The 26856-nt window shown below is 47.2% G+C and overlaps 1 protein-coding gene and 1 long non-coding RNA gene across 2 annotated transcripts in view; both read left to right on the top strand.

Annotated features, from left to right (window-relative positions):
* The window catches only part of LOC147701089 (uncharacterized), a 546834-nt gene that overhangs the window by 90936 nt on the left and 429042 nt on the right, over window positions 1–26856 (top strand).
* LOC147701092 (uncharacterized) lies at window positions 130–26318 on the top strand. The gene is made up of 3 exons (XR_015297432.1): window positions 130–243; window positions 22203–22253; window positions 26198–26318. It is a non-coding gene; the product is annotated as an uncharacterized LOC147701092 (long non-coding RNA).

Below are 26856 nucleotides of genomic sequence, written 5' to 3'. Positions count from 1 at the left end.
TTATGCTCATGACGGAACCGTTCCGTCATGAGCATGGAAGGGGTTAAAGGAGGCTAAAGTCAGACTCTGGTTCTCCCTGGGCTCGGTTGTTTTGTAAATCCAGGACAGTTATTTGTAAAATGTGATGGAGTGTGATTGTCGTCTGATGCAAAATTATTTCTTTACTTCCTTTCAAGGTATTCTGGGATGACAGGCAGTGCAGCGTGGCTGCCACCCTTGGGGGAACAAAAAAATAATTGTCAGGTAAGGATTCCTATAACTCTATGTTTCCTTTTCCCCTGTTTCTTCTTTCTCTCTTCCCTTTCTTGATCTCTGTTTTTTTTGTCTCTTTACTTCAACTTTTGACTCTCTCTGTGCACTATTCTTGTTGTTATCAAACTTCTGATAATAACATGATGTTGCCACATTCCACTCTTGGAACCTATTGGGGGGTGCAGTGCAGGCCCAGTTCCTTTTTAGGTCAGTTTTGCCCAGCAGTTCCTTAACTATTATCACATTTGTCTCCTCCTCTACACCACGTGATGGTGGTTCACATTGATTAGAGATGCCATGCTGTTGCGCTGCTACTGTGTTTAGAAAGTGACTGCGATTTTAAGATTGTATTGAATCATTGTGTGCGTTCTAATGGGGGGAATGTTTTAAAAACTATTATAATTGCTTACTTTTGCGAGGTTACTGCATTCTCTCCAGGCACTCTTCTGCTTTTTTCTTCATCTCGGGGAGGGAGGTGGGGGGGTCTTTTGCTCCTTCCCCGGTCCACCACAGCTCGCCAACTGTATGAGGGAAGTGAGTGTTTCACTCTTGCTGCTCTACTCCACTTCCTGTCCCAGATCGATGGGCAGCGCTCTAGTTGTTCCTGAATGGCCCAGCTATTTAATCTGAATGCCGGGCCGGACGCGCAGTGAACGCACGCAGCAGGCGCGCCAAAAGCACGCCAGTCTGTGTCCGTCTGTGCCAAGTTTACGCCTTGTGCCAGGGACGCTGTCCTTTTTATCGTAGACCCTGGTAAGCCCCTTGTTTACCCGAGAGGACAGCTCTTTGAGCTTCAAGGAGAGAAGGATAGAAGGGTGTGCACTGCAGGTCGATGAACTGTGAGCATTGGGCTATATGAGTGTGTTAGCTGTAAGACAGTCATTTCATTGGGGGTAGCTAAAAAACCCAAGGGGAAACATGTCAGCCCTACCCTTACCCATGAAACAGTCCTTTTAAGGGTATCTCCTGATCTCTGATTAAACATAGAGCAGAATTTAATGATTTTGTCTCCTCCCGTAGGCCTGATTGGGTATTTATTACTGAAACCTGGGCTAGTGATTGCTCAGAGCCTGACCTGGTGGAGGCCATCCCCTCACAGTATGCTCTGTCCAGATTTGATAGGGGGGTTTGGGAGTACTTTATAAAGACACCTTCTCGTGCTTCACTGAGGCCCTCACCACTCCCTCAGATCCCTACCAAGACCTATATTTCTCCTTGAAGATCCTACGCATTGATAGTTTTGTGGGAGTGGTCAGCTACCGACCTCCTGGACCCAGAGGAATGTTTAATCAGGACTTCAGCAATCGGATTGAGCCTTATTTGGCTAGATCCTCTGTCACTCTTTTGGATGATTTTATCTTCCATTTGGAGAAAAGTCTGTGCTCTGAAACGCAGGTTTACCTGGAAGCTATGGACTCCTGTGGCCTTCTTCAGCTGGTGAGGAGCCCCTCTCATACGGCGGGACACATTCTGGACGGGATCTTCTCTAACGATCCTAGGATAGAGGTGAATGATCCCATCCCACTCTCTTGGTCTCATCATTACGCCATTCCATTTTTTCTGCGAATTGCAGAATCTCACCCTGATACCAATTTTAAGAACAGGGTGGAGATGAAGAGAAACCGAAGCCGCATAAATAAGGAAGATCTTCACAATTATTGCTGTGTCCCCCACCTGGATGTTAACTCAATCTATGATGATTTTTCCAACTGGCTCTTGGTGGCTCTGGACTCTCTTGCCCCTCTTAAGGAGCCTTATGTGGCCAGAAAACACCCTTCGGCGCCCTGGTTCACCGAAAGGTTGAGAAACCGTAGGCAGGTACGGTGAGAGCAGGAAAGAATATGGCGCTGTGAGCTTATCCCAGCCGAAAGGGACCTGCATAAACTCAGATTGAAGGAATATAGGCTAGCTATTAATGAGGAAAAGGTTTTCCACTATTCTAAGATGACGAAATCCATCAAATCCCAGAGGGAACTCTTCACTATGATTAATTCCCTCCTAGCCCCCTCGGTCTCTGCAAACACCGAAGTCTCCCAGGAGCTATGTGATAAAAAGGCATGCTTTTTTATGACAAAATCAAGGACATATATTCCTCCCTGGAGATATCCAATGTCGGAGGGTCAAACGCCGATCGTCCTTCGGATTCTCTTGTAGCTTCTCCAAAGGATTGCCGCTTGAGCGCCTTTCCCCCTATACTTCAAGAAGACACGGAGCGGATGTTAAGTGGAGTTAGATCTGTCTCCCCTATGGAGCTCTGTCCCCTGAAGATCCTGAAACTAGGAATGGAGGCTATTGTTCCTACTTTGACCGTAGTTCCTAATGCCATTATTACTTCTGGCCAGTATCCCACTGCCTGGAAAACGGCCGTGGTTAAACCTCTCTTAAAGAAGCCCTGTCTGGATCCAGCGGAACTAAAGAACTACAGTTTAATTTTCTGTTGCCCGTCCCAGCTAAAATCTTGGAAAAACACCGGAACCTCCATCTTAGCACCTATCTGGAGGATCATCAGTTGCTCGATGGCTCTCAACATGGGTTCAGAAGTGAGCACAGTACCGAGACGGCGTTAACCGTTGTTTTTAACAACATTCGACAACAGATCGACGCAGGTCACACCACCTTACTGACCCTTCTGGACCTAGCGGCAGCCTTCGATACCATCTCTCCCCTTAGATTGGCTGGGAGGCTCCGGGAAATAGGGATTGAGTGCTCCGCCCTTAATGTGCTCACATCGGCGGCCGTGTTGCCTTTCAAAGCTCACCCTAGTGAGTGCAACTAGGGCTGCGAGCTTGCTGCTTGATTTTACTGTGTGGGGAATACCTTTTACCATTTTAGGAGGCACTTGGACTTTTTAGGAAGCAGTTGGGCATCGTTCTGCTATTTTAGCATTGGGGGCTTTTATTCTATGATAATTGGGGAAATATATTTTTAGGCACTCTGACACCCTTCACACGCTCTGAATCTTCTTCCCTGCCTCGCCCAGCCGATTTTCGAGCCGGCGTCTGGCGGCGTGGGCGCCATCTTAGGTGTGGCTGGGGGAGCGCTCTAGTCGGGCCGGCCTCCCGCCCTCCCTGAGTATTTAGTTGGGCTTCTCGGCGGCTGCGTTGCCTTTCGAAGCTCTACCTAGTGAGTGCAACTAGGGTTGCGAGGTTGCTGCTTGATTTTACTGTGTGGGGAATACCTTTTACCATTTTAGGAGGCACTTGGACTTTTTAGGAAGCATTTGGGCATCGTTCTGCTATTTTAGCATTGGGGGCTTTTATTCTATGATAATTGGGGAAATATATTTTTAGGCACTCTGACACCCTTCACACGCTCTGAATCTTCTTCCCTGCCTCGCCCAGCCGATTTTAGAGCCGGCGTCTGGCGGTGGTGGGCGTCATCTTAGGTGTGGCTAGGGGAGCGCTCTAGTCGCGCCGGCCTCCCACCCTCCTCACAACACTATATAATGTGCGTCATGGCCAGACGACGCAGCGGGCTGGAGCAGCGGGCGCGTCGTGCGCGCGCCAAAGCCGCACCTAAGCCTAGCCCGTCTGCACCCGTCCGCGGCCGGACACGGCCCAGGGCCCCCATCCCTGGTCCAGACAAACGAGTGTGTTGGAGTAGGAGCGATCTTGTAAGTCTTTCCACCTCTACCTGCATGCCGGGCCTTCATAGTTTAAAGATAGGGGAAGAGGGAGGGTGCAGGCACTGTCAATTTTGTTTTAGCACACTGACAGCTGATACCCGGGGCAGTTCCACCTTGTCCTGTGGCCTGCTTAACGTGAGATTGTTGCGATGCCACAAGCACAACATATACGATCTTCTTGTGGATAGACAATTAGACTTGCTCTTCCTCACGGAAACGTGGTTGGATGCTCACTCGGACCCCGACATCATTCAGGCTTTGCCAGAAGAATATCTGATGGTGAGACTGGACAGACTCGAGGACAGAGGGGGGGGGCATAGCGATTGCTTTTAAACAACAGTTTGCTTGTCAATTGGAATTAGTCCCTTTGGCGGGTAGCGAGGCTGGGGTTTTTACCATAAAAATTAATGGGGGTACCACAGTGAAGGGCTATCTAATCTACCGTCCCCCGGGACCACTGGCAAGGTTTAAAGGGAACCTACTAGAGTATGTCACGGAGACAGCACTACGGAGAGACAAGTTTCTGTTACTCGGAGACTTTAACATGCACTTAGAGGATCTGTCAGACACAGGAGCGATGGAGTTTTGTCAAGAACTTCAGGCCTTACAGCTCGAGTTAAAGGGTCAGCTTCCAACACATCAGCATGGCCACTTGCTCGACCCGGTCTTTGCAAATTGGGAGGATGTCACAGTGGCGCCCCCCGAGCCCTTCCCCTGGACAGGCCATTTCATGGTGCCATTTGAAATTCATCTCCCTAAACACAAGGTGTCACACCCCCTGCCCCTCAACTACCCCAGGCGTAAATGGGCCAGGTTCTCCTTGCCAGAGTTCAATGAGGCTCTTATCGCAGGGGGCCCTCCTGGAGGCGATGACGCGGATACGGCAAACAAGTTGCTTAACGACCGTATCACGGCTGCACTGGATCGTACGGCCCCATTAGGCCGACCGAAGGAGAGCGGCCGTAAACAGAGAACGGCACCGTGGTTCAATGAGAAACTACGAGGCGCCAAGAGGGACTGCAAGCGGGCAGAAAGGCAGTGGAGAGCAGCCTATGACAGCCTGGCGAGAGAGAGATATCTCGTCATGAGACGAGCGTATCATAACCTGATTAGGACAGCGAAAACTGCTTAATATGCAGACAGGATCTTGGGTGCTGATAACTCAGCTAAAGAACTGTTTAGTGTCTATAAATCCCTGACTGTCCCCAAGTCCTCAGTAGGATTGGAGGTCTGCTCAGTTGCCGCCTGTAATCGTATTGCTGACTACTTTGGTGACAAAGTGTCTAAAATTTATTCAGCTTTCCCTACCCAACCCAAGGTAGAGGGAGAGTTTGAAGCATCTGCTAGAGAGGCAGGTGGACAAAATCTACTGCTTAATTTCACCCCCCCCCCCCAGCAGACGACCTGATTAAAATATGTAGATCTGTGAAATCAGGCTCTCCACGGGACCCAGAATCACCCAAGCGGCTGGGGGACAGCCTGACAACGCTAGAACCTTACATTAGGCATCTGATGGATGTCTCCTTTAGGTCCAGCACCATGCCAGAGGAATGGAAACAAGCCGTGGTGCTTCCCCTCCACAAGAAGCCGAATATCAGCTTCGAGAAACTGGACAACCTGCGTCCCATCTCCCTTCTACCCTACTTCTCCAAAGTGGCGTAGAAGGTGGCGAATATGCAGTTAATGCATTATGTAGAAGACACTAACCGGCTACACCCCACCCAGTTTGGATTTCGGCCCCGACATTCGACGGAGTCAGCGCTCCTCATGGCTTCCGAAACCATTAGGAAGGGTGCCGATGAGGGCCAGACTATGGCCCTGATCCTTTTGGATCTTAGCGCTGCGTTCGACACTGTAGCACATTCCATCTTGCTACAGTGTCTGAACAAAGGGGGAGTAGGAGGGGCAGCGGTGAAATGGATCCAATCATTTCTTTCTGGCCGAGGTTTTCAAGTCAGGCAGGGCGACTGCTACTCCGAGCGAGTTGCCTTGGACCAGGGGGTGCCGCAGGGCTCATCCCTGAGTCCAACCCTTTTTAATTTGTATGTTGTCCCGGTTGCTACCATAGTGGAGAGTCACGGCATGAGCATGGTGTCGTACGCCGATGACACGCAGCTGGTCATCTCCCTCTCGCGAGCACCAAGTCTCGCGGCGGACATCTTCAGAGCATGCATGCAAGATCTTGCTGCCTGGATGTCTGCCAATTGCCTTAAACTCAACGGATTACAAAAAGGGGGTGGTGATGAACAGAGTGTCTGAGTTAAACAGACCACTCTTACCCAGTCCAAAGATCAGGGCTTGATCCATCACCGTTATTTATCTCACTGCCCCATCCCAGCTCAGAACCTGGCTATATGCAAATCAGTCTGTCCCTGGCCCAGTGCATCATGGGAACAGGGCAGACTAAACTACCAAACCAATTCTTCACCAGGAAGGAGACAAGCTACCGGGGACCGGTTTCTGGCATTTCAGCCTTCTTCGGCCCGGCTTGCTTGAATCCTGATGGAGCAGTGAGAAAGGGACTCATGTCTGAGTATACCCTGCCACACCTATAGTGGCCAAAAACGATTTACAAAAAGGGGGTGGTGATGAACAGAGTGTCTGAGTTAAACAGACCACTCTTACCCAGTCCAAAGATCAGGGCTTGATCCATCACCGTTATTTATCTCACTGCCCCATCCCAGCTCAGAACCTGGCTATATGCAAATCAGTCTGTCCCTGGCCCAGTGCATCATGGGAACAGGGCAGACTAAACTACCAAACCAATTCTTCACCAGAAAGGAGACAAGCTACCGGGGACCGGTTTCTGGCATTTCAGCCTTCTTCGGCCCGGCTTGCTTGAATCCTGATGGAGCAGTGAGAAAGGGACAGGAACAGACTAATTTGCATACAGCCAGGTTCTGAAACTGGGATGGTGCAGTGAGCTAAAAAACGGTGTTGGATCTAGCCCTGATCTTTTGACTGGGTGAGAGCTTTCTGCTTAATTCAGAGACTCTGTGCCTCACCACCCCTTTTTGTAAATAATTTTGTCCACCCTAAGCGTGGAAGGGTATTCTCAGATGTGAGACCCTTGCTCATTGCACCATCAGGATTCAAGCAAACCGGGCCGAAGACGGCTGTAATGCCAGAAACCGGTCCCCGGGAGCTTGTTTCCTTCCCAGTGTAAGAATTGGCTTCTGTAGTTTGGTTTGTCCTGTTCCCATCATGCACTGGGACAGGAACAGACTAATTTGCATACAGCCAGGTTCTGAAACTGGGATGGTGCAGTGAGCTAAAAAACGGTGTTGGATCTAGCCCTGATCTTTTGACTGGGTGAGAGCTTTCTGCTTAATTCAGAGACTCTGTCCCTCACCACCCCTTTTTGTAAATATTTTTGTCCACCCTAAGCGTGGAAGGGTATTCTCAGATGTGAGACCCTTGCTCATTGCACCATCAGGATTCAAGCAAACCGGGCCGAAGACGGCTGTAATGCCAGAAACCGGTCCCCGGGAGCTTGTTTCCTTCCCAGTGTAAGAATTGGCTTCTGTAGTTTGGTTTGTCCTGTTCCCATCATGCACTGGGACAGGAACAGACTAATTTGCATACAGCCAGGTTCTGAAACTGGGATGGTGCAGTGAGCTAAAAAACGGTGTTGGATCTAGCCCTGATCTTTTGACTGGGTGAGAGCTTTCTGCTTAATTCAGAGACTCTGTCCCTCACCACCCCTTTTTGTAAATATTAAACTCAACGGAGGCAAGACTGAGGTGCTAGTGGTGGGGGGAGACCAAGCAGCTTGGACGTCGGCGTGGTGGCCTCCTTGCCTGGGACTAGCACCAATTCCCTGCCAGGAGACGAGGAATTTGGGAGTTTGGTTCGACTCTAAGCTGACTTTTGGACCCCAGGTGAACCGGGTAGTTGGTGCCTGTTTCGGGATTCTTAAGAGCCTTAGGAAGGTCTTGGAGCTTCTGCCAATCAAAGCCCGTCAAACTCTAGTGCATGCACTAGTCACGTCCAAGATGGACTACGGCAGCCTGCTCTATCTGGGGACTCTTGAGAAGAACCTGAGCCGCCTGCAGGTCCTGCAGAACGCTGCGTCGCGGCTGGTATCCAAAATTACCCAGAAGAGCATCATCTAAAGCTGCGCTCCAGGCCCTGCACTGGCTTCCGGTGAGAAGCAGGGTGGAATTCAAAGCACTATGCACATGCCACCGGATTGTTAACAGCAGGGCTCCTCTCCCTCTGCATGGCCTGCTAACACAATACGAGCCCCCCGTGATCTCAGATCTTCTGGCTCGGGGCGCCTATCCATTCCTAAGGTATCTAAAGTACGGATGGGCAGCAGATCCTTTAGGTATCTGGCGGCCTCAAGCTGGAACAAACTTCCTGTGGCACTGCGCCTGGAACCTTCAGAGCGCACCTTTAGAGCCAAGTTAAAAACCTTCCTATTTGCCCGGTAGTTGGGTCCCTGTCCCGGTACTTTCCTGGTAGCACTTGCTTTTCAGCGCAGGGACACGCCGTGGTGCGTCACCAAGCGCTCTATAAGACCCCCTATTATTATTATTATTATTATTATTATCTTTCCTTACGGAACAGGCTCAAAGAGATGCGATGGGTCAATTCCTTTCTGCTCCTAAACGGCTTTTCTGTGGAGTTCCCCAGGGATCCTCATTGCGTCCCACCCTTTTAACCTTTATGTAGCCCCGCTTGCCAGGGTTGTAAGATCTTTTGGCCTAGAAGTGTTATCCTATGCTGATGACACTCAAATCATGATTACCATCCCTGAGAGTGTTGAAGCTTCAGCGGCAAATTTTTAAAGCTGCATGCAGGCGGTAGCTGCATGGATGGCAGACAACTATCTAAGACTCAATGGGGATAAAACTCAGATTTTACTTTTCGGAGACAATCAGGAGATTTGGCCCAGGGCCTGGAGGCCAGATACGCTTGGATCTTGCCCTCGCCCTGTCTTCAGTGCCAAAAATCTAGGCATCATGGTTGATACCTGCCTCTCCTTGTCTCCACCTGCTTCGGAATGATAAGAACCCTCAGAAAGATATGTCAATTTCTCTCCACCTCCGCGTGGAAACAGGCAGTGATAGCCCTTGTGTTGTCCAGATTGGATTACTGCAATGCCCTTTATGTAGGGATCAATAGGGGTCTCCTACACCGGCTCCAACTTGTGCAGAATGCTACTGCCAGGCTGGTGATGGGTCCTCCTAAATTCCACTCTGTTGCGGCTACCATCAAGAGCCTTCCTTGGCTTCCTTTGGGTCGGAGAATTGAGTTTAAAGTAATTCGGTGACTGTGCCTATATTCAGAAAATCTAGATGGGGGAGGTCCTTTTCGCTTGCTGCAGACAATTTGTTGAACTCCCTTCCGCTTTCAATTTCGATTCTGGAAACTCATTCTGTAAGGCCTTGAAGACCTGGCTCTTTACCAATACGAATCTGTAAGCCCTTTATCTATGGACACCCCTGATCATGACACTGATTGTAAAGGAGTGCGGGGGTAACCACAGATAGACCGTGAGATGGTACGGAAAAGTTCTGATAAAACGCGTAAAGCGGATTATAATGATGCTTTTAAATAGCCTACAAACACTAGTCACGGTAAGCGTGTATGGGGTTTAATTCTTCGATTGCTTAAACTAGAACAGAGATTAGATGGAGGGCTCAGGGGGAAACTGGGGGTCTTGATGTACTTTAAATTTTCCCCAAAGGATGCGATTGCCAATCCACTAACATGTAAATTATATTAACGGTTTAGTTTCCACACCAAAAAGGGAGCCACGTGATGTATTAAATTGAGGAGGGTTTTGTGACCGAGCTGTGGAGTTTGAAAAATGAGCAATGAAATGTTGCACACTGTTTGACTGTTGTAGTAGATAGCACTGATAAATGACGCTTTACACTTGGCTTGATGCTTATGTACAGAAACTTAGAAGTTGGATTTTATTGATAGTTCTGTATATATTTTTCCCCAGATAAACCCCTTACGAAGGGTAATCCCGAAATGCATTGGGTGTTCTTGAATAAATTGTGACCTGTGGAAACACGTTTCTCCTGTGTTGTTGTGAAAAGACGTTGACAAAGAAATAAAATGATTAAAAAAAAGTCGAAGAAAACAAAGGATAAAAAGATTGATAAAAATAGAGTAAATATGGATTAACAGAAGTATAACATGAGTGATTTATTGGACTTATTTGAAGGCACAGCTGTGCAGCTTGGCGGGGGCATAATTGGCTCCTCTTCAGTTTGGTTTCACAATTGCAGTGCAATGGGCGGAGCGCGGAGCAAGCTTGCACGCCGAACAAAGGTTGAAAATGAATGAATATGGAGAAAGCTAGAAGCAAATAACAAAAAAGTTGTGCATCTCATCAAAACTGTCTTTGCAATGAATGTTCGTTGACCCTCATTTTTGGAGCTGGGTAACTATTTTGAAGGGCCTCAGCAAACATTGACAATTTTTTCACCTGAAAAGTCTGTGTCATGAGAAGATCGACTTGAATCCCGTTTTTGGATTTCACCAGACTAAAGGGGGGTAGCCCCGTCAATTGAAAGTGAAAGAACACACTCATAGTCAGCACTACCGACTGCGCCTCATTGTTACCTAGGCTTGTCCTCTGTCCAGGTTAAAATTTTTGTGTATAAAACGCTGCCTAAAATTTTAAGGGTGTTATCTATGAGGGAGATTGGTCTACAGCAACAAGGTTGTGTGCAATCGCCCTTTTTAAAAATGGAAACGATCGTGCTAGTAGACCATGTCTTCGGCAGTTAGGCACTGATTAGAATATTAAAAATATTTAACAACAGTGGGTCCCAGAAATCTGGTTTATGTTTAATAAGATCGATGGCCAACCCATCAGGGCATGGTGTTTTATTGCCCGCACTCTGACGTATAGCCTCCTCAACCTCGTTTATTGATAATGAGACTCCAGGGGCACCCTATTAATAAAAGGGTCGGATTAAAAAGCAGGCTCTTGGTAAATAGTGGAAAAGTGACTTTCCCAGGTAGCGCTCATTATGTTGCATCTGATGGGAGTGAACGGTTGTCCCATTGAGCGCATCCCAGTGCTCACCTAATAACTGTTCCTTCCTATTAGCAATAGCCTACTTATATGTCAACCTTAAGGACTTGACTAAATCATTACACCTAGGGCTTTGAGATAGGGCCTTGCGGAGCTTCCTGTGGGCAATTGAGCACTGCTGATTGAACCATCTAGGCTCGCGCAGTACTGTACAAATGGGTTTAGACAGCAAGGATTTAATGGCTCCACTGAGTTCGGTAAAGGCGCTGATAGCCACTGGGTGTGCAACAGGGCCTCTAAACAGATGTTAATAAGATTCATGTTTCCACTACCCATAGAACTGAATCGGTCTGCATAATTAATGCCTCGCCATACCAGTCTGCGGTTATCTGTGGATGGTGATAGATCTCCAGCACCACATTCTGTCTGAGGCGTTGGAACTAGAGACATCCGTAACGTTACTTGTATTGGGTTATGGTCCCCAAAGATTGTGGCCATAATTTCGGCTTTAAGCAAGCTTGCTTCTAAAGCGGGGGAGATAAAAAAACATTATCAATTTCAGATGAACAGACCCTCCCTCTGAATGTCGGTTCAGGGGGGGCATTATCTTTTGTAGTTGCATCAATTTCCATAACATTAATTAAGTTAAGGGTGTTCAAATGGTCCATTAGCTCTCTACCCCTTTTGCATGTTTGTCTGCTGCTATGTGAATATTTGCTTGACCATGAGTAAGTTAGCTTAGCATTAAAATCACCCCAAGACAGATTCCTACTGACTTAATGGAGTCTTTGCATTTTCCAACAGATGCAATAAAATTAAACAAATTCATAAAATGCATATTTGGAACAGAATGAAAATCATTGTTATAAAAATGAATTATCCAAAAGGAAATTCCCCTATTAAATAATATGCCTAAAATATTATTGTTGTCTATATGTACAGTTTTTATGCACCCCCCTGTCTTAATGTTGACCCAGATTGATAAACCCCCAAATGGTCGACCCTGGTTGGGGGTTGTTGCTAGGATATTATGGCATTCAAACCCCTCAATATGCAATTCTTGTGTGGTCCATGTTTCCTGAAATAAAAGGATATCTTGGTCCCAATCTGGCTGGTGAAGTTTAGAGTACAACCCTGCAACATTCCAGCTTAAGATACGGAGGTCTGAACTTGCTGAGGCCTTCGTTTGCATAGTGGGGATAAGTGGGTTGTGGGAATAGTACACTCAGTTACTGGCATGGCAAGAGGTAACCTAATAGCAGGATCAGTATTTTTTTTTTTTTTCTTTTCTTAAAACCTTTATTTACGAATGCACAATACACAGCGTCTGCCTACAACCCCGCAGGGCCGGCCGCTATGACATAAACAGGCTGAGTGAACAGTATATTCCGAGACAGTACGTCGCTGGAGCAATCTATCACGTCCACATTGTCCGCAAGAGCATAACATCATAAAAGTAGGATAAGAAAGGTTTAATTTTATGTTTTTGTCGAAAAGAACACAAACAAACAAACACATGGTATCATAGTGGCAAGGGTTGCTGGAGGTGGGGGGGGGGGAAAGATAATGGAGGAGAAACGACAACGTCGAGGGGGGGGTGGCGCGCGCGAGAGAACAAAACATGTGGTAGGAGTAGGAGAGGAACGTAAATCACGGAAAGGAGGGGAGAGGGACCTCATAATCAAGCGGAGGAGAACAAATGTCACCACGATAAGTATTCCAGGGAGCCCAAACTCTGGACCACTTCCCTGGGCGCCCCCGAGCCTCATATACCGTCTTTTCTCGGAACATGGACCAGTCCATGTTCTCCTTCCATGCACTTAGCAATGGTATTCTAGGGGAGCCCCAGAGCTGCGCGATATCCCTCTTAGCGACCATGTTGCCTAGAGTAACCCAAAGTGTCTGGGCAGCATTGCAATCAGACGGTTCCCACACATTCAACAGGCAACGACGTGCCTCAGGAAGTAATGGGATCCCCGTGACACGACTCATAACATCATGCACCCTGGACCAGTACGCTGCAATCATCGGACATTCCCACAGAACGTGAAGAAAGGTACCATCCATCCCACACCCACGCTTACATCGTCCATCCGAAACCAAACCCATTCGCACCAGACGCACTCCAGTAAGATAAACACGGTGGAGGATCTTCAATTGGACAAAGCGAAGTCGCGCCGGAATAGCCACCTCCTTAGGGGAGGACAAAGCTGACTGCCAGTCCTCGTCGTCCAATTCAAGTCCGTCCGCCGTCCAGGCGGCCCGGAGCTTCTCAAGCTGGTCAGCTCTGTTGTTAATAAGTTTCTTGTAGATTAAGGAGATGGTACTATCCGGGACGTGGCCGTCCAGAACTCGATCCTCCAAGGGGGAGGATTGCGGAATGTCTGTACCAGGGGGAAAGACAGAAGCCAAGGCGTGTCTCACCTGCATGTACCGGAAGTGCTCCCTATCGTCGAGTCGGTACTCAAGCTTCAATAACTCGAAGGACTTAACCGCGCCCCGTGCCCACAGGTCCTCCACAGTGCTGATCCCAATCATGTCCCATTTCTCAAACCCTTTCGTCTTCCACAGGTTGCCCAACCGTTCCGAATCATACAGCGGCGTCTTACGTGTCAGTCTACCACCCCAGCCCGTGGCCACAGTAGCATCCCTCCATGCCCGCACTGCGCATTTCGTCGGGCCCGTAAGGAGGCGGTAGGGGGCCTTGGAATACAGTGCCCTATTAAAGTTGCCACCAGGCAGCAATAGTTTATCCAAGGCAAAGGCGGGAGCGGGCTCCGGAGAGTACGTCGCATGGTTGATGGCGCTCAGGTGTGAGGCCCAGTAATAACGTCTAATATCCGGCAACGCAATACCCCCGTCGTACCAGGAGAGCGTGAGCTTGGATAAGGCAATGCGGGCACGACCATCCCAGATAAGTTGTCGTTGTAAACTCTCGACTTCGCGGAAATAGCGAGCTGGAACGGGATCGAAGAAATTTTGCAGGGCATAGAGGAATCGGGGGAGCGACATCATTTTAAAGAGCGCCGCCCGGCCCAATGGAGATAGAGGCAGATCGCGCCAACGCCGAACGTCTTGTTTCAGTCTGCGGAGCGGAGCATATAGATTCCGCTCGTAGCGGACCGAGGAGATCGTGGATACATAGACCCCCAAATACTTAAAGCCGTCGGCCGCCACCAGGATAGGGAACCTGCGGGGAAGAGGCGGCAGAGTACCGGCTATGGCATAGACACAGGATTTGGTCCAGTTAATGACAAGTCCCGAGTTCTTACCGAAGGACGTGAGAACGTCAAAGAGAACGTTAAGCGACTTCTGGGGGGAAGTGAGATAAAGGAGGATATCATCAGCAGGATCAGTATTTTCCCCAAAAGTTGATAGTCAGTCTTGGGTCTCTAATCCAGACAAGGCCTCGAACCTATTAGAGGTAGTAATCAAGAGGAATTGTTGGTGAAAGGAGCATGACTTGGTTTGTAGAAATAACCAAGGGGTAGTGCGCATATGTTAGCACTATTAGGTGTAATGAATTAGCAAGCCCCTAGTAGGTGTCTCACCAAAGAAGGTCTGCGAAAGTTCATTACAATACTGTCCCCTCCTATATTTTTTGTAGATGCACTGACTCACCCAAACCTGCGTGCCATAAAAATAACCTTTATTTAGGATACATGGACGCTTCTATGCCTTGATAGTCAGTCTGCACATTTATTGCGTAGCTGGTCCCATGACTCATGCTTATCCCTCTTTAACACCTTGACTTCTACAGCAATTCCCCTCCTGTGCTGGAAATTGTTAAATTCCATGGATCATGACAAGCTCAGCTCGTCATGAGCACACAAGCAGTGTACTGCATGACGAGCTGAGCTCGTCATGAGCATGGAAGGGGTTAAAGTAGGTACTCCTGACAGTACCAATACATAAGGGCAAGCAGCGGGCGGCAGACTCAGGACATCCTGATTAGCCATTGATACTTGGGGCGGCAGGAACATTAATGCACGAGGTACTAGACAACCTGTTCTGATTCGAGCCCCTGGGCCTGTTTAACCTATTAGCAACATCCCTGGTGGGGTTGGTATTTGAAATGGTTATTGGTATAGGTGGGTTGTGGGGGTGGAGGAGCCGTTTCTATCTATAGGCAATTGACGCAGCCCCTGGATTGATTGTATATCGGGTGAAGGGTGATTGCGGGAGCAGTAACTCTGGCGGTTTACCACACAATTTCGGCATCTGAAATACTCATGCCAACACCTACGCTATCCATGGCCCTGCTCCCATCAACCTCTTTGATTTCAGCCACCTTTTCTCCCATTGTCCCCTAAAAACGTTTGGCTACTAAAATAGCCATCGGCCTTCTTATCCAGGGTAGATGAAAAGAACTGCTGGGGAAAGAGTCGTGACCTCATTCTATGCCAATCTATGGAGAGGAGCTGTGTCTCCTGGAGGAGGCACACATCTGCCTCCATGTTATCCAGGTAGGAAAGGATGGACCTCCTTTTATTGGGATTGTTGAGACCTCTCGCATTGAGAGTGAGAATTTTCAGTGTGGGCTGGGAAATAGCGTGTCATAGTGAGTGCACCAGCTTTGGCCAGTATTTGGGTCCCTTTGATCCCTTTTCCCCCTGAGCTCCCAACGTCTGCCCGGCCTCCATTGCCGCTTGATCCTCTCTTCAACACCTTCAACCTGCATACCCATTCTCCACCCTCCCCTCCCCAACCCCAGCTTAGAAGCCCATTAACCTCAAATTGTCCAGGGCCCGCCATTTGTGTGTGCGCGTCCTTGGAAGTCGGAATAGTTGGGAACATGTGTGGCCAGTTCCCCATGTCTCTACACTCCCCGTGTCTCTACGCTCCCCGCAGACTTCTTTGCCGCCCACCTATCCTTGCAAATGTCACTTATCTGTCCCTCAGTTGTTCACGGTGTCATCATGCGGGGATGTCTCCTTCGACAATGTCTCCAGCACTGCCAGTCTTTCTTGTGCCATGGTCTTGGGGTCCGGTCTTGTCGCTCGCTCTGTGCTACGCCTCCCGTAGAGCTTATGCCATCTTTCTCGAGGAGTTTTAGTCTGGGGGCCCTCTTTCTCCTCCTGGATTGGATTCTCAATGGTCCTATCAAATTGGAGCTCAGAGGGAATTTACGGATTCAGGTACCCTCCACTCATATCATATTCTTACACAAAACCTGATCCTGATATCTAGAAGCTTTATATTCCTTTTCATCATCTGTTGTTTCGTGTGTGTGAGTTCACTTACTCCTAGCACACACTATGCCTCTTACAACAGAGTGTGCTTATCTCTATGATGTCCTCGTAACAACCGTGTGTCTTCCCCTTTGTGTCTGCCCTACTCACTCTCAGGTGCTACTGTGTGTCCACCAACAAGAGTAAAGGAAAAAGTGTGGGCGGGAGGAAGGAACCTCACGGGAGCAACCACCAGGGAACTGCTGACTGGTACTCGTCAGTATATTTCACATCTCATCATCGGCTCCTTCCCACCAAAAAGAAATAGACTTTAAAAAGAGGAAAAATAGCAATGGGAAAAATAATAAACAACTCAAAAGTGTGAAAACCTCATTGCATTCATGTGCATCTACTCCCCTGGGGCGCCACGACCGCTAATCAGTCTGGTACCCTTTTAAAAATGGAGTTAGATTACCCTGGCTCTCTGATGTGCTTTATTCTGTGCTGGGTACCTCTCCTATTAAAAACTACACTCTCCAGTTGAGCTTCGTTTTTGAAGTATGTGAAGCCAACATGTTTCGTTGCCTCTCTTTTTTCGGCGGCAACTTCTTCAGGGCTGGGGGTTTTCTTTGCCATACTGCTCTGGACTGTGCCAGTTGTTAAATCTGCAGACACAAAGACACCACATACAAAAATAAAAGCATAGAGTGACACCATAAGTGTGTTGCCCATATCATTAACATTTTTATAAGGGCCAACTGTTTCAGGGAAAGCGGTGTAATTTACTTTCATAAAGGTGTCTGCCAGCATACCTGGGGTCTTCATACACTTGTACGCTTTGTTGATCCCCTTCTGTGTGCTGCGGTCACTTATTGTCAACCTACAAATGCGCATTGGGTTAGTGTATGTTGGATTGCTCCTAACACCCGCGCCCCTAACTTCCATGTGTGCATGCATCCCTTGAACTCAATGCCCCTGGTAGGTACTGCTACGAGTGCCTGCATGGTTTCTCGCGCTAGTTTGCTCCAATTCCCTTTGTGAGCCTATCCATTTTTCCATTAATCCACTCGCGACTCATAGCGTGTGTGGCCTCTATAGCCCACATGGGCTTATTCTACTATGCTCACACGCTCCTATGTTTGCCCAGTCGTCCAGCCTTCTTACCGTCAATAGTGCTGTACACCATTTCTCATCGGGCTCCCGTTCCCGTTCGCAGAGGTGGGGAGAGCAAGCCTCAATGGTTAGAGCGGCAGACCCTGATGCAGAAGTCTAGCCCGGGACCAGGGTTCAATTCCCCGCCTCGGCGGGTCTTGGGCTCAAAAATTCCACGGACCTGATAATTCTCGCCTCGGTGCCTATTCCAATCATGGAGTACCACTCAGCAACTCTGGGCAATAGCTTGCTTAATCTCCACAACGGCCCCCACAACGCTAAGGATGCCTGACCTCCACCTTGGGGATGCCCAGGATGGGTTCCACAGCGGTATTCTTACAAGCGCCTTGAGACCCTTGCGGTGAGTAGTGCGCTATACAAGTATCAATTTACATTTTTTTGAGTTGTTTATTATTTTTCCCATTGGTATTTTTCCTCTTTTGAAATTCTATTTCTTTTTGGTGGGAAGGAGCCGATGATGAGAAGTGGAACATACTGACGAGTACCAGTCAGCAGTTCCCTGGTGGTTGCTCCCGTGAGGTTCCTTCCTCCTGCCCACACTTTTTCCTTTACTCTTGTTGGAGGACACACATTAGCGCCTGAGAGTGAGTAGGGCAGACACACACGGGAAGACACACGGTTGTTACGAGGACATCATAGAGATAAGCACAGTCTGTTATAAGAGGCATAGTGAGTGATAGGAGTAAGTGAACCCACACACACGAAACAACAGATGATGAAAAGGAATATAAAGCTTATAGATATCAGGATCAGGTTTTGTGTATGAATTGGATTCTCAATGCCCAGCACCTGGCAAGTGTCCTGCATGGATCTGAGCTGGAGGAGGTTGCCCTTCCATATGAAAATCAGCCGGAAATGGTGACCCAAAGAATACGGTATTCCTTGATTTCGAAGACTCGTGTTTGCCACTCGGAACACCCAACACTTTTGAAGAGGTATTAGAGCCAGGTCCTGGTACAAAGGTATGGAGTGGGCCTGATATCTTAGTCGTTGCTTGTCCCTGGCAGCACGTAGTATACACGCTTTTAGTTGAAAGTCTGGAATGCAAGCCAAAATATCCGGTGGGGGCGCCCAGTATGCTCCTGAAGAGACCCTGCAGGTATTGTGTGATGTCTGGACCTTCTTCTTTAGGGGGGAACTCCCTTAACGCTGATGTTGTTTCGCCAAGACCGATTCTCCAGGGCTTCTGTGTGTGCCTGGAGATCGCTATGTTGAGCCTTGAGCCGGAGTATCTCTTGCTGTAGATGCTCCACCTCCTCTTCCCGGGCTTGCTCCTGATCCTCGATGGAGGCAATGCGGTCTCCAATGGCATCGACGTCCCGCCTTATCATAAGGCGGGATGTTTATGCCATTTAGGAACGTGTATCAATAAACAAAGAACGCCAATGCTGCCCTTAGATAATTCTCAACATATCAACATCTCACAATCGATTCAAACATAAAGTGAGGGGATCAATGAATCTTCAATTTTATTGATTGTTTTACTTCTCATTCGAAAGTTTGTACATCTCAGAAATTTCATTTAATCCTTCAGTTGCCGAGTTGAATTTGACAATCATCATTGCCTCATAGCGTGATAACTTGGCTTCAAGGTCTCCTCCTCTCTTATCTTGTTCGACCTTTGTTATCATCGTCCAGTGGAGATCAGTTTCCAGATGATTTTTTGCTAGCCAATGTTGTACTAAAGGTGCATTAGGAACCTTACGTTTTATTCTTGATTTATGTTGTTGGATTCGGGTTTTTATCTCCTGATTGGTTTTTCCCACGTACAATAAGTCACATGGACATGTTATCCCATAAATGACGTAACATGATTTACAATTGGTGAATGTTTCATGTCTCCCTGAAGTTGTCTTATGTTTGAAAGTGATGCCTTTCAAATGCCCCTTTAGTAACCCGGCAACTGAAGGATTAAATGAAATTTCAGAGATGTACAAACTTTCGTAGATGTGTTGATTTCAGGTCAATATCGGAAATAAATTAAGAAATAATCATTATCTTGACATACCCAGAGACGATTCACCAACCCACTCCAAGATGGCGGCACCACCGTGCAATTAGCACAACTAATTTTATGATATATACAACCTCCTAACTAATTTTATGATATATACAACCTCCTGGCTACTATATTAGTTCCATAATTCTGCTATTTGAAAATATAATGCACGTCGATGTTTGGACCGATGTGGAAAAATAAACAAACAACCCACTCCAAGATGGCGCGACCCGGAAGTGAGGTAAATACGCTCCGTTTACACAGATAGAGCCGTACGAGCACTGGAGAGCATACGGACCCCCAGGAGCCGGAGCACGGAGGAACTAAGTCCTGAATCACGGTAATACTACTAACTTCCGATGGTATCAATAGGAATAGACTACTCTAGGGTCACCTCGCAAGTAATAGGAAATGACATGGATACTCCGTTTTGTCATTTCAGGACACCATGAAATAATTCACTCCGGGTCCCTTCATTGATTCCTTATCCTTAAGGTAATGTGAGAATTAACACACCAAGTTCGGACTCTTTTAATGACGTCAAGTAGCAAGTAGTAATAGGATTCCTTATCATTTTAGGAGAAAAACCTGCATATTCAACAACAACCCCCGCTAACACCAAAACTAATCGAGGTAAGAGCGACTTTTTTCGCGGCTCTTTGCTTTCACATAAATAAGATCCGACTTGTGCCTAATAAGAAATCTCTGTCCATTCACAGAGAGGTGGTACATCAAACAAGACACACCGGTGAGTGAGAATATGTGAGTGTGCAACATTGTAGTTAAATAGAGAACACTTTTGAATAGCTCGGCTGAGCCTTTCTGTGTTACTGTTGTTTAGGTGTTCCTACGCCGGGTACTAAGATGACTACGATTTATTGATTGGGTTACATTGATACAAAGGTAAGAGGTCAAGAGACGGATGTTGAGCCACTTGTTAGCTTTGAGATATGGTCTAAAATTAGAATCCAACTCAGATCTCCCCCATTTTCATTTTTACAGTGTGGTCCTGATGAGAACTCGAAAAATAGGAAGAGTTCGAAACGCGTAGACCCTGTATTGTATGATGCCATAAGAACATGAAATTTTTTTTGAATTTCTTATAAAAATTTACAAATAGGCTGAAAGGAATGTCTATGGCACTAATGGAGATATGATTTATATTGAACTTTGAAGAATTGTTAGTATGTACTTTTGTATTGTAGAGAGTGATTGAGAGTGGTTGATTGTGATTCACAACTGAGTGTATGTGTGAGTGTTGGTTGGGGAGTGTTTTAAGTGTACATAATGTGTTCCATATTTTGCATGTTATATGTTTTTGCAAACTGAAAAAAGATTTAGAGAAAACTAAAAAAAAAATTCCAAATGAAGTAAAACAATCAATAAAATTGAAGATTCATTCAAGAGACATTGATCCCCTCACTTTATGTTTGAATCGATTGTGAGATGTTGATATGTTGAGAATTATCTAAGGGCAGCATTGGCGTTCTTTGTTTATTGATACATTAGGCTGTGGCTTGGCCTTGCTGATTGGGAGCCCATACCCAATAGTGTTTATTTGCATTTAGGAACGTGTGGCCTCCATTGGTTATCTCCTTCATCTCCCCGCTATTTCCCTTTTCAGCGTCTGCAAGTCGCCTCGTAATGCACCGAATAGCGACTCTAAAAAGGCGTGGGTAACTGGGGCTTCAGAGGTGTCTGCATCTTGGCTGATTTGTGTCATTGGGGAGAGCCTCCCTTCTCTGCTGCCGGTCATCGGGAGCTTGGTCAGTATCTTTTTTAGATTCTGATCCTTCTTGCTTCTCGCTGAGGACATGGCTCCTACATCTCTTACCACATCACCAGATCGGCCTGCCTTGTCATGGGGGTCCCAGCCCAGTGGGTGGCTGTCATCGGGTTGTCCTCCCGCTGAGCTCCACTACGCTGTTGCATGATGGTGAGGGCCAGAGGTATCACTCCCTTTCAGTCTCGTCCGGGCCTTGCTGCCTTCGACTGTCTGCTATTGCCCTGCTGGGCATCTGCTGCTTGTTCTCAATACTCTAAGCACTTTGCACCCGAACCTGCCGTGAATCCCCCTGTAGGCCAGCAGCCCTATCTGAGCCTGGAGCACTAGATGTCTTCTTGGACCACTGCAGGTAATTCCTGCACTATGTGCTTGCAGGCCATGGCCTCCGGTTTCCGCTGACTTAGCAGTCAGCTCCAGAGAGACTAATCCATGCCCGGGCCTCTCATCCATTGACACCATGTGATTCTTACAGCGTTACAGTTCATATCTTATTCCCCTATTGGATTTTGTCATTTTAGTGTCATTTTGACTTTTACTTTTTTGGTTTCTTTATAAATATTTTACATATTACATTAAGTTAAGCCTCCTGTTCGGTGTTTAGGTACCAGGGGGTTGATCCTAGGTTAATTGAATGGCTTTGAAAGTTCACTCTGACAACGGTTGTGATTGTTCCTCATCTACCACAAATAATAATTCAGTTTCTTACAGAAACTATCTGAAATTATCTGCAAAACAGGCAGCTGATAACCTACCAGGGTTGAAACACCCTGTGGACAAACTGGAATATGGGACTAGTATTGTGTGGCAATAGAACCTCTAAAAATATTCAGCTTGCAGATGAACCAAGGATCACGCTTGAATGTCACACCCTTTTAAAATAACGTAGTCAGGAAAGTGTGAGGAATATATTGCAGCTCTTTGCATTTTGACAGCCCCAAGCAAATTTGAGAACAGAGTGGATGTACGTAGCAGAGACAAGTCTGTTCACCCAATGTGAGTGGTGATATCCGCTTGGCTGATCTGCTTGAAGTTATGATGCTGCTGACAGTAGCGTGTCTGCTAAAAGCGATGGCGTGATTGGTGGAACAATAAAGCCAAATAAGAGAAAGTTATCTTCCGACACCGCAGTCTTCGTGACTGAGATCAGTAACACTGACGACTCTGAGACTCAAAGCAGTATTTTCTCCTTTCAGAGCGTTATTGCTGCAGATGGAGTGAAGCCAAGAAGTAAACACATTACTAAGGTACCAACAAAGTTTAATATTGTTCATTTGTATTAACTGTTTCTCTTTTGAAGCATTTGGAAATGCATTTTCTAGTTTTGTTGCTTTTTGGTTAGTTTTTTAGGTCTCGCCCTGGAATTCGCATCCGAAGGATGCGTCCAGGGTGGAGACTTATAGTTATCTGACTCGGGGGAATGGAGGACAGGAAACTGCCACGAGCTTCTCTTGGCTGGATTACACTGTGTGCACGTGCACACTCATGCATGCGCACATCACAGCCGCGCACATCACAGTCACAGCCATACCTCCTCCCCTCCCCCCCCCGTCGCCGCCGCCGCACCTACACACACACACAGAGAGCAGGCTGTTCACAACACATGCACACGCAGGCAGACACGAGCGCACACATACAGGCACACACTACACCTCCCCAGCACCCCCCCCGCGCCGCCGCCGCCCACACACGAGAGTACACGCAGGCACGCACACATACAAAGACCCCCCGCCGCCGCCGCAATCGCACACATACACGCACACATACACACACACACACCAGCACCGGACCCCACTCACCAGCTACGCAGGATTTCTCTTCTCTGGGGCGGCCCCGGGTCTCTCCCTAGCTCACGGGAGCCCCGGGCCGCGGGAGGACTCTGCTTCTTTGCTCCATCCCGGCGGGCAGCCAATCATAGCCCAGCAGCAGGCGGGACTTCCTTCTTTCTTCTGGCCCGGCCTACGTCTTCTCTCCCGTTGCCTGGCTTCCTGCCTCAGGGGTCCGCCAATGGCAGCGCGCCCTGAGCAGGGAGGCGGGCACAGCGTTTCCTCTGGAATCTCGGGCCCGTCGGCGGTGATAATTTATTTTTACAGATGAGAATTGGATCCAGGTGCTCAGACCCATTTAAAATATTGATTAGCATTTGGACTGTAATGAACTATCCTTGCGCCACGTTTGCACTACGGGGTGCTTCCTCGCCTTTGCCTTGAAGGCAGGTTTCTGGCCGCAAGGGGGTTCACTTTCCAGTGTGTTTGAGTAAAGTAAGTGGGTGCCAGTGCCAGGGGTTGTTTGGGATAAACTGTTGGACTGCGGACGGAGACGCTGCAGAAGGAATGTCGGCTCTGCACGGAGGAGGTAAGGTGGCGCCTCTAGCGTAGCCACTCAGCGCTGAGATCCCCGTACAGCAACTCAGCCTTTCATCCTTCCGAGGAGCAGGGCTGGCCTTTAGTAATGGTGGCCAAGATGCATCCATCAATCGAGTAGCATGTCTGGGGCTCTTAAAATCCTAATGAACTATCAGTGCGCTACGTTTCATTCTTTCGAGAGCAATTCAATGAGTACATTGAACCGGATAAAAAAGGAAGCGCCTGTTCTTCGCGGTGTTTGGCGCGTGCTTTAGTGCTACATCTGCACTGATGCAGCTCGTCTGCCAGTATCACTTCTACCTTTCTTTCCCTCACATCTGGCCACGCGCGCTCCATGCCAGCTGCTCCGATCTGCGCCTCTGTGTGCCCGAGATGGTGTTTACAATCGAGCCTCGAGCACTGACCTTTGCCCCATGTCAGATATGCAGTTTGTCCACGTCTGTTTTTCTCGATGTATCCTGCAGCTTACATTTCCCGGAAGTTGTTCTACATTTGTAGTCTATGACTGAATTCTACGTGCGATTTGTGTTAGCTTCACGATTGTGGCTCATGGGGAAGACCCTTCTAATAATGCCTTCCCACTTCAGCAATGCTGTGTGATCTTGGACAAAACACGTTACCTGTTCTACAGATCCCATACCTGGTTAAATCGGTGGTGTTTGAAAAAGAGCTCAAAATCAGTGTGCATGCTATAGAATGACTGGCCAGGACATGCAACAACTGCAGAAATGCTCAGCTTTTTAATCCGCATCTCTGCATGTCTGGGCCTGTCAGCCCCAGAGACAGACGGCTCTTAAGTTCCATCATGCAGTTGCTGGTGGCTAGGGGGCCCCACATTAGATGGGGATGCATCGAGGGGCGCCATATACATGCTGTGCAAGTCATGCCCATGTGTGAGAGGCCCATGTTCAGTGTGAGGTGAGCAATATGCACGCATCAGCTGCAGACCGGGTGGTGTCTTCAGATGCACAGCGCATTTGCACATTAATAGCCAGCATTCGTGTTTAAAAAGTCTCGCTTGCTGTATTTGCACAGTTGTGTTTGAAAAAGTACAGGTTGTTGCATTAGCACATGAATATTCACCATTCGTGTTTGGTTGTTGCTGCTGAACAAACAGCAGTATATTCAAATTTCACAAACCAAGAGAAGCAACTCTGCTTTTGAGTTATGGTCGCCTTGATTTCATGTCGCCCAAACTGTACGTATTACATGCGATTAGTGCATGGTTACCACTGAAGGCCACAGCATCACTCAGCACCACTGAAGGCCACAGCATCACTCTGTGCAACCATTCAACAACAACTGGTTCTAATATGTTCTTTCAATGTTTCAAGCTTTATTACAAATGTCACAAAAAGATGTTAATATTTCACTTCTGTTCTTGGATTTTCATCACAATAAAATACACTGAACATAATCTTCCCAAAAGTTATTTACAAAAGTTTAAGCTATTGCCATTATAAATTACAATAACTTGTATCTAAGTATTAATTATTAAAAAAATAAAAGCCATTGTTATTTGTAATATTAATACATCTAAGTCCTGTAAATACAACACATATTGCATTACAAATGCTATAGGTGTTGCGTTTGCGAAAGTTAAAACTATTGGCATTGTAAATGACAAACCTATTAATTTCGCTATTTTCAAAACCAACACAATAATTAAAAATTTGTCATTTACAATACCAATAACTCAAACTTTCCTAATGCAAGACCTATTGCATTGCAAATGCTTGTTATTGTAGGCTGTTATCTTCGGTTTAAAGGGAAAGATGTTGTGGTGTGTGACCTTAATGCTGCGGTTTACATTTCATTACCATCATTTGCTTATCCTGGAAACTACATACATACATGATTTGCTGCTTTAAAGAAATAATGCTCCTGTGTCCTGTGGCAGACTCAGAAATATTGAAAAGCTTCATGATTTCTCTTTCAGCACTTCATAGTAAAAATTTTCAATTTTTGACTCAATCATTTGGCAGAAACATAACTTAGTACCATTAAAATAGTTCTGATGGGAAACATTCATGTGGGGTTAGGACTGGCTCGACCAGAGTGCTTGCTGACTCAGAGTATGGAGTTGACCACCTTGCCTGGTCCGGTGTGGAACCAAGCCAGCGAGGCTTTGCTGCAGGCTCATTTTCCCTGATAGCTGGTCAACAGTTTGAGGAGGAGGAGGTGAAGAGCTGGCTAAGTGTGCTATGAGGCTGGCAATTCAGTACATCCCTGAGAAGTGAGCTTTGAGTCGATGTAGTGTTCCTCTTATACCATGTGCAATTCACCCTCTCCAAAGCCTCAAGAATTCCTGGGTGTGAAGGGCGGCTGATTCTGATTGGGTGCTTGATAGTTTTCCAGAAACTCATGTTCTTGATTGTTCATGTTTGTCAGTAGTTAATGAAACACACCCCGGCGTTTTATCTCTTCAGTTGACACAAGCTGCAATATAAGTTTCTTTGTCGTTTAAAAAAAATTATGAATGGCCAACGAGCCTCTGTAGGTCAAAGAATGGAAGGGTTGGGGAACTGTCATTCATCTCACTGCTAAGCAGAGCCATGTCATGCTTCAGCCTCCGTCAGGCCTCTGATTTTGACCAACATCGCTTAGAACACTGGGACTTTAGAGACCATCCTTTTAATGAGAAAAACAAAACTACAAGTCCTATAATCAATAGTGGTGGAAGGTGTCAGACATGACCTGGGACAACATCCGATTCAGCCATCCAGTTCAATGTTTTAAGTATTTGACACAATATTGAATTTATAACCTTTGTTTTTTATGGTCATGAGTCACCAGAATACTAAAAACGTGTCTTTTATTTTCAGGGTCAATTAAGTAATGGTCACCAGCTTGGAAGCTCTGCTAATTCTTCAGTATTTGTCATTGATCTCCACATGTGACTGGTTTGGGTCTGCCCCTGCATCGTTCCCGATAACTTGTACAGGTAAGGAGCTTGTAGCAGCAACATGATAACCCCATACTCGTCTGTAAGAAGTGCGCTCCGAGGCAGGTATCCGATCATTTTTGTGAAACAAGGAAGGGGCAATATCTGCTATGTACATTTGTTAAAATAAAACAGTCAAATCACAGTATACTGTTCCAGAGGTTCAGTCCCAGCGACATTATCTGTAACTTTTTTTTTTGTTTTTTTTTGTATGTTCTTATATAGCGCTCGACTACCCGGAGGCATCTCGGCGCTTGCCTTGGGAACCCGTCCTGGCTTTTCCCTGTGAGATAGCCCCTAGCGGGCATCCCCAAGGTGTAAGCCAGGCATCCCGCCGCGGGGGGCCGTTGTGGAGATTAAGCAAGCTTAATGCCCAGAGTTGCAGAGTGTGAACCCATGATTAGGTCAGGCACTGAAGCGAGAATTATCGAGTCCATGGACATTTGAGCTCAAGACCCTGCCGCGTCGGGAATTGAACCCTGGTCCCGGGTCTGACCTCTGCTTCAGGGTCTGCCTGCTCTAACCAGTGAGCCACACTTC

This window comes from Lissotriton vulgaris, chromosome 7 (genome assembly GCF_964263255.1).
Source record: "Lissotriton vulgaris chromosome 7, aLisVul1.2, whole genome shotgun sequence".
Lineage (NCBI taxonomy): Eukaryota > Metazoa > Chordata > Amphibia > Caudata > Salamandridae > Lissotriton > Lissotriton vulgaris.
The sequence above is the reverse complement of the archived record's forward strand: the minus strand, read 5'-3'. Positions and strand labels throughout refer to the sequence as shown.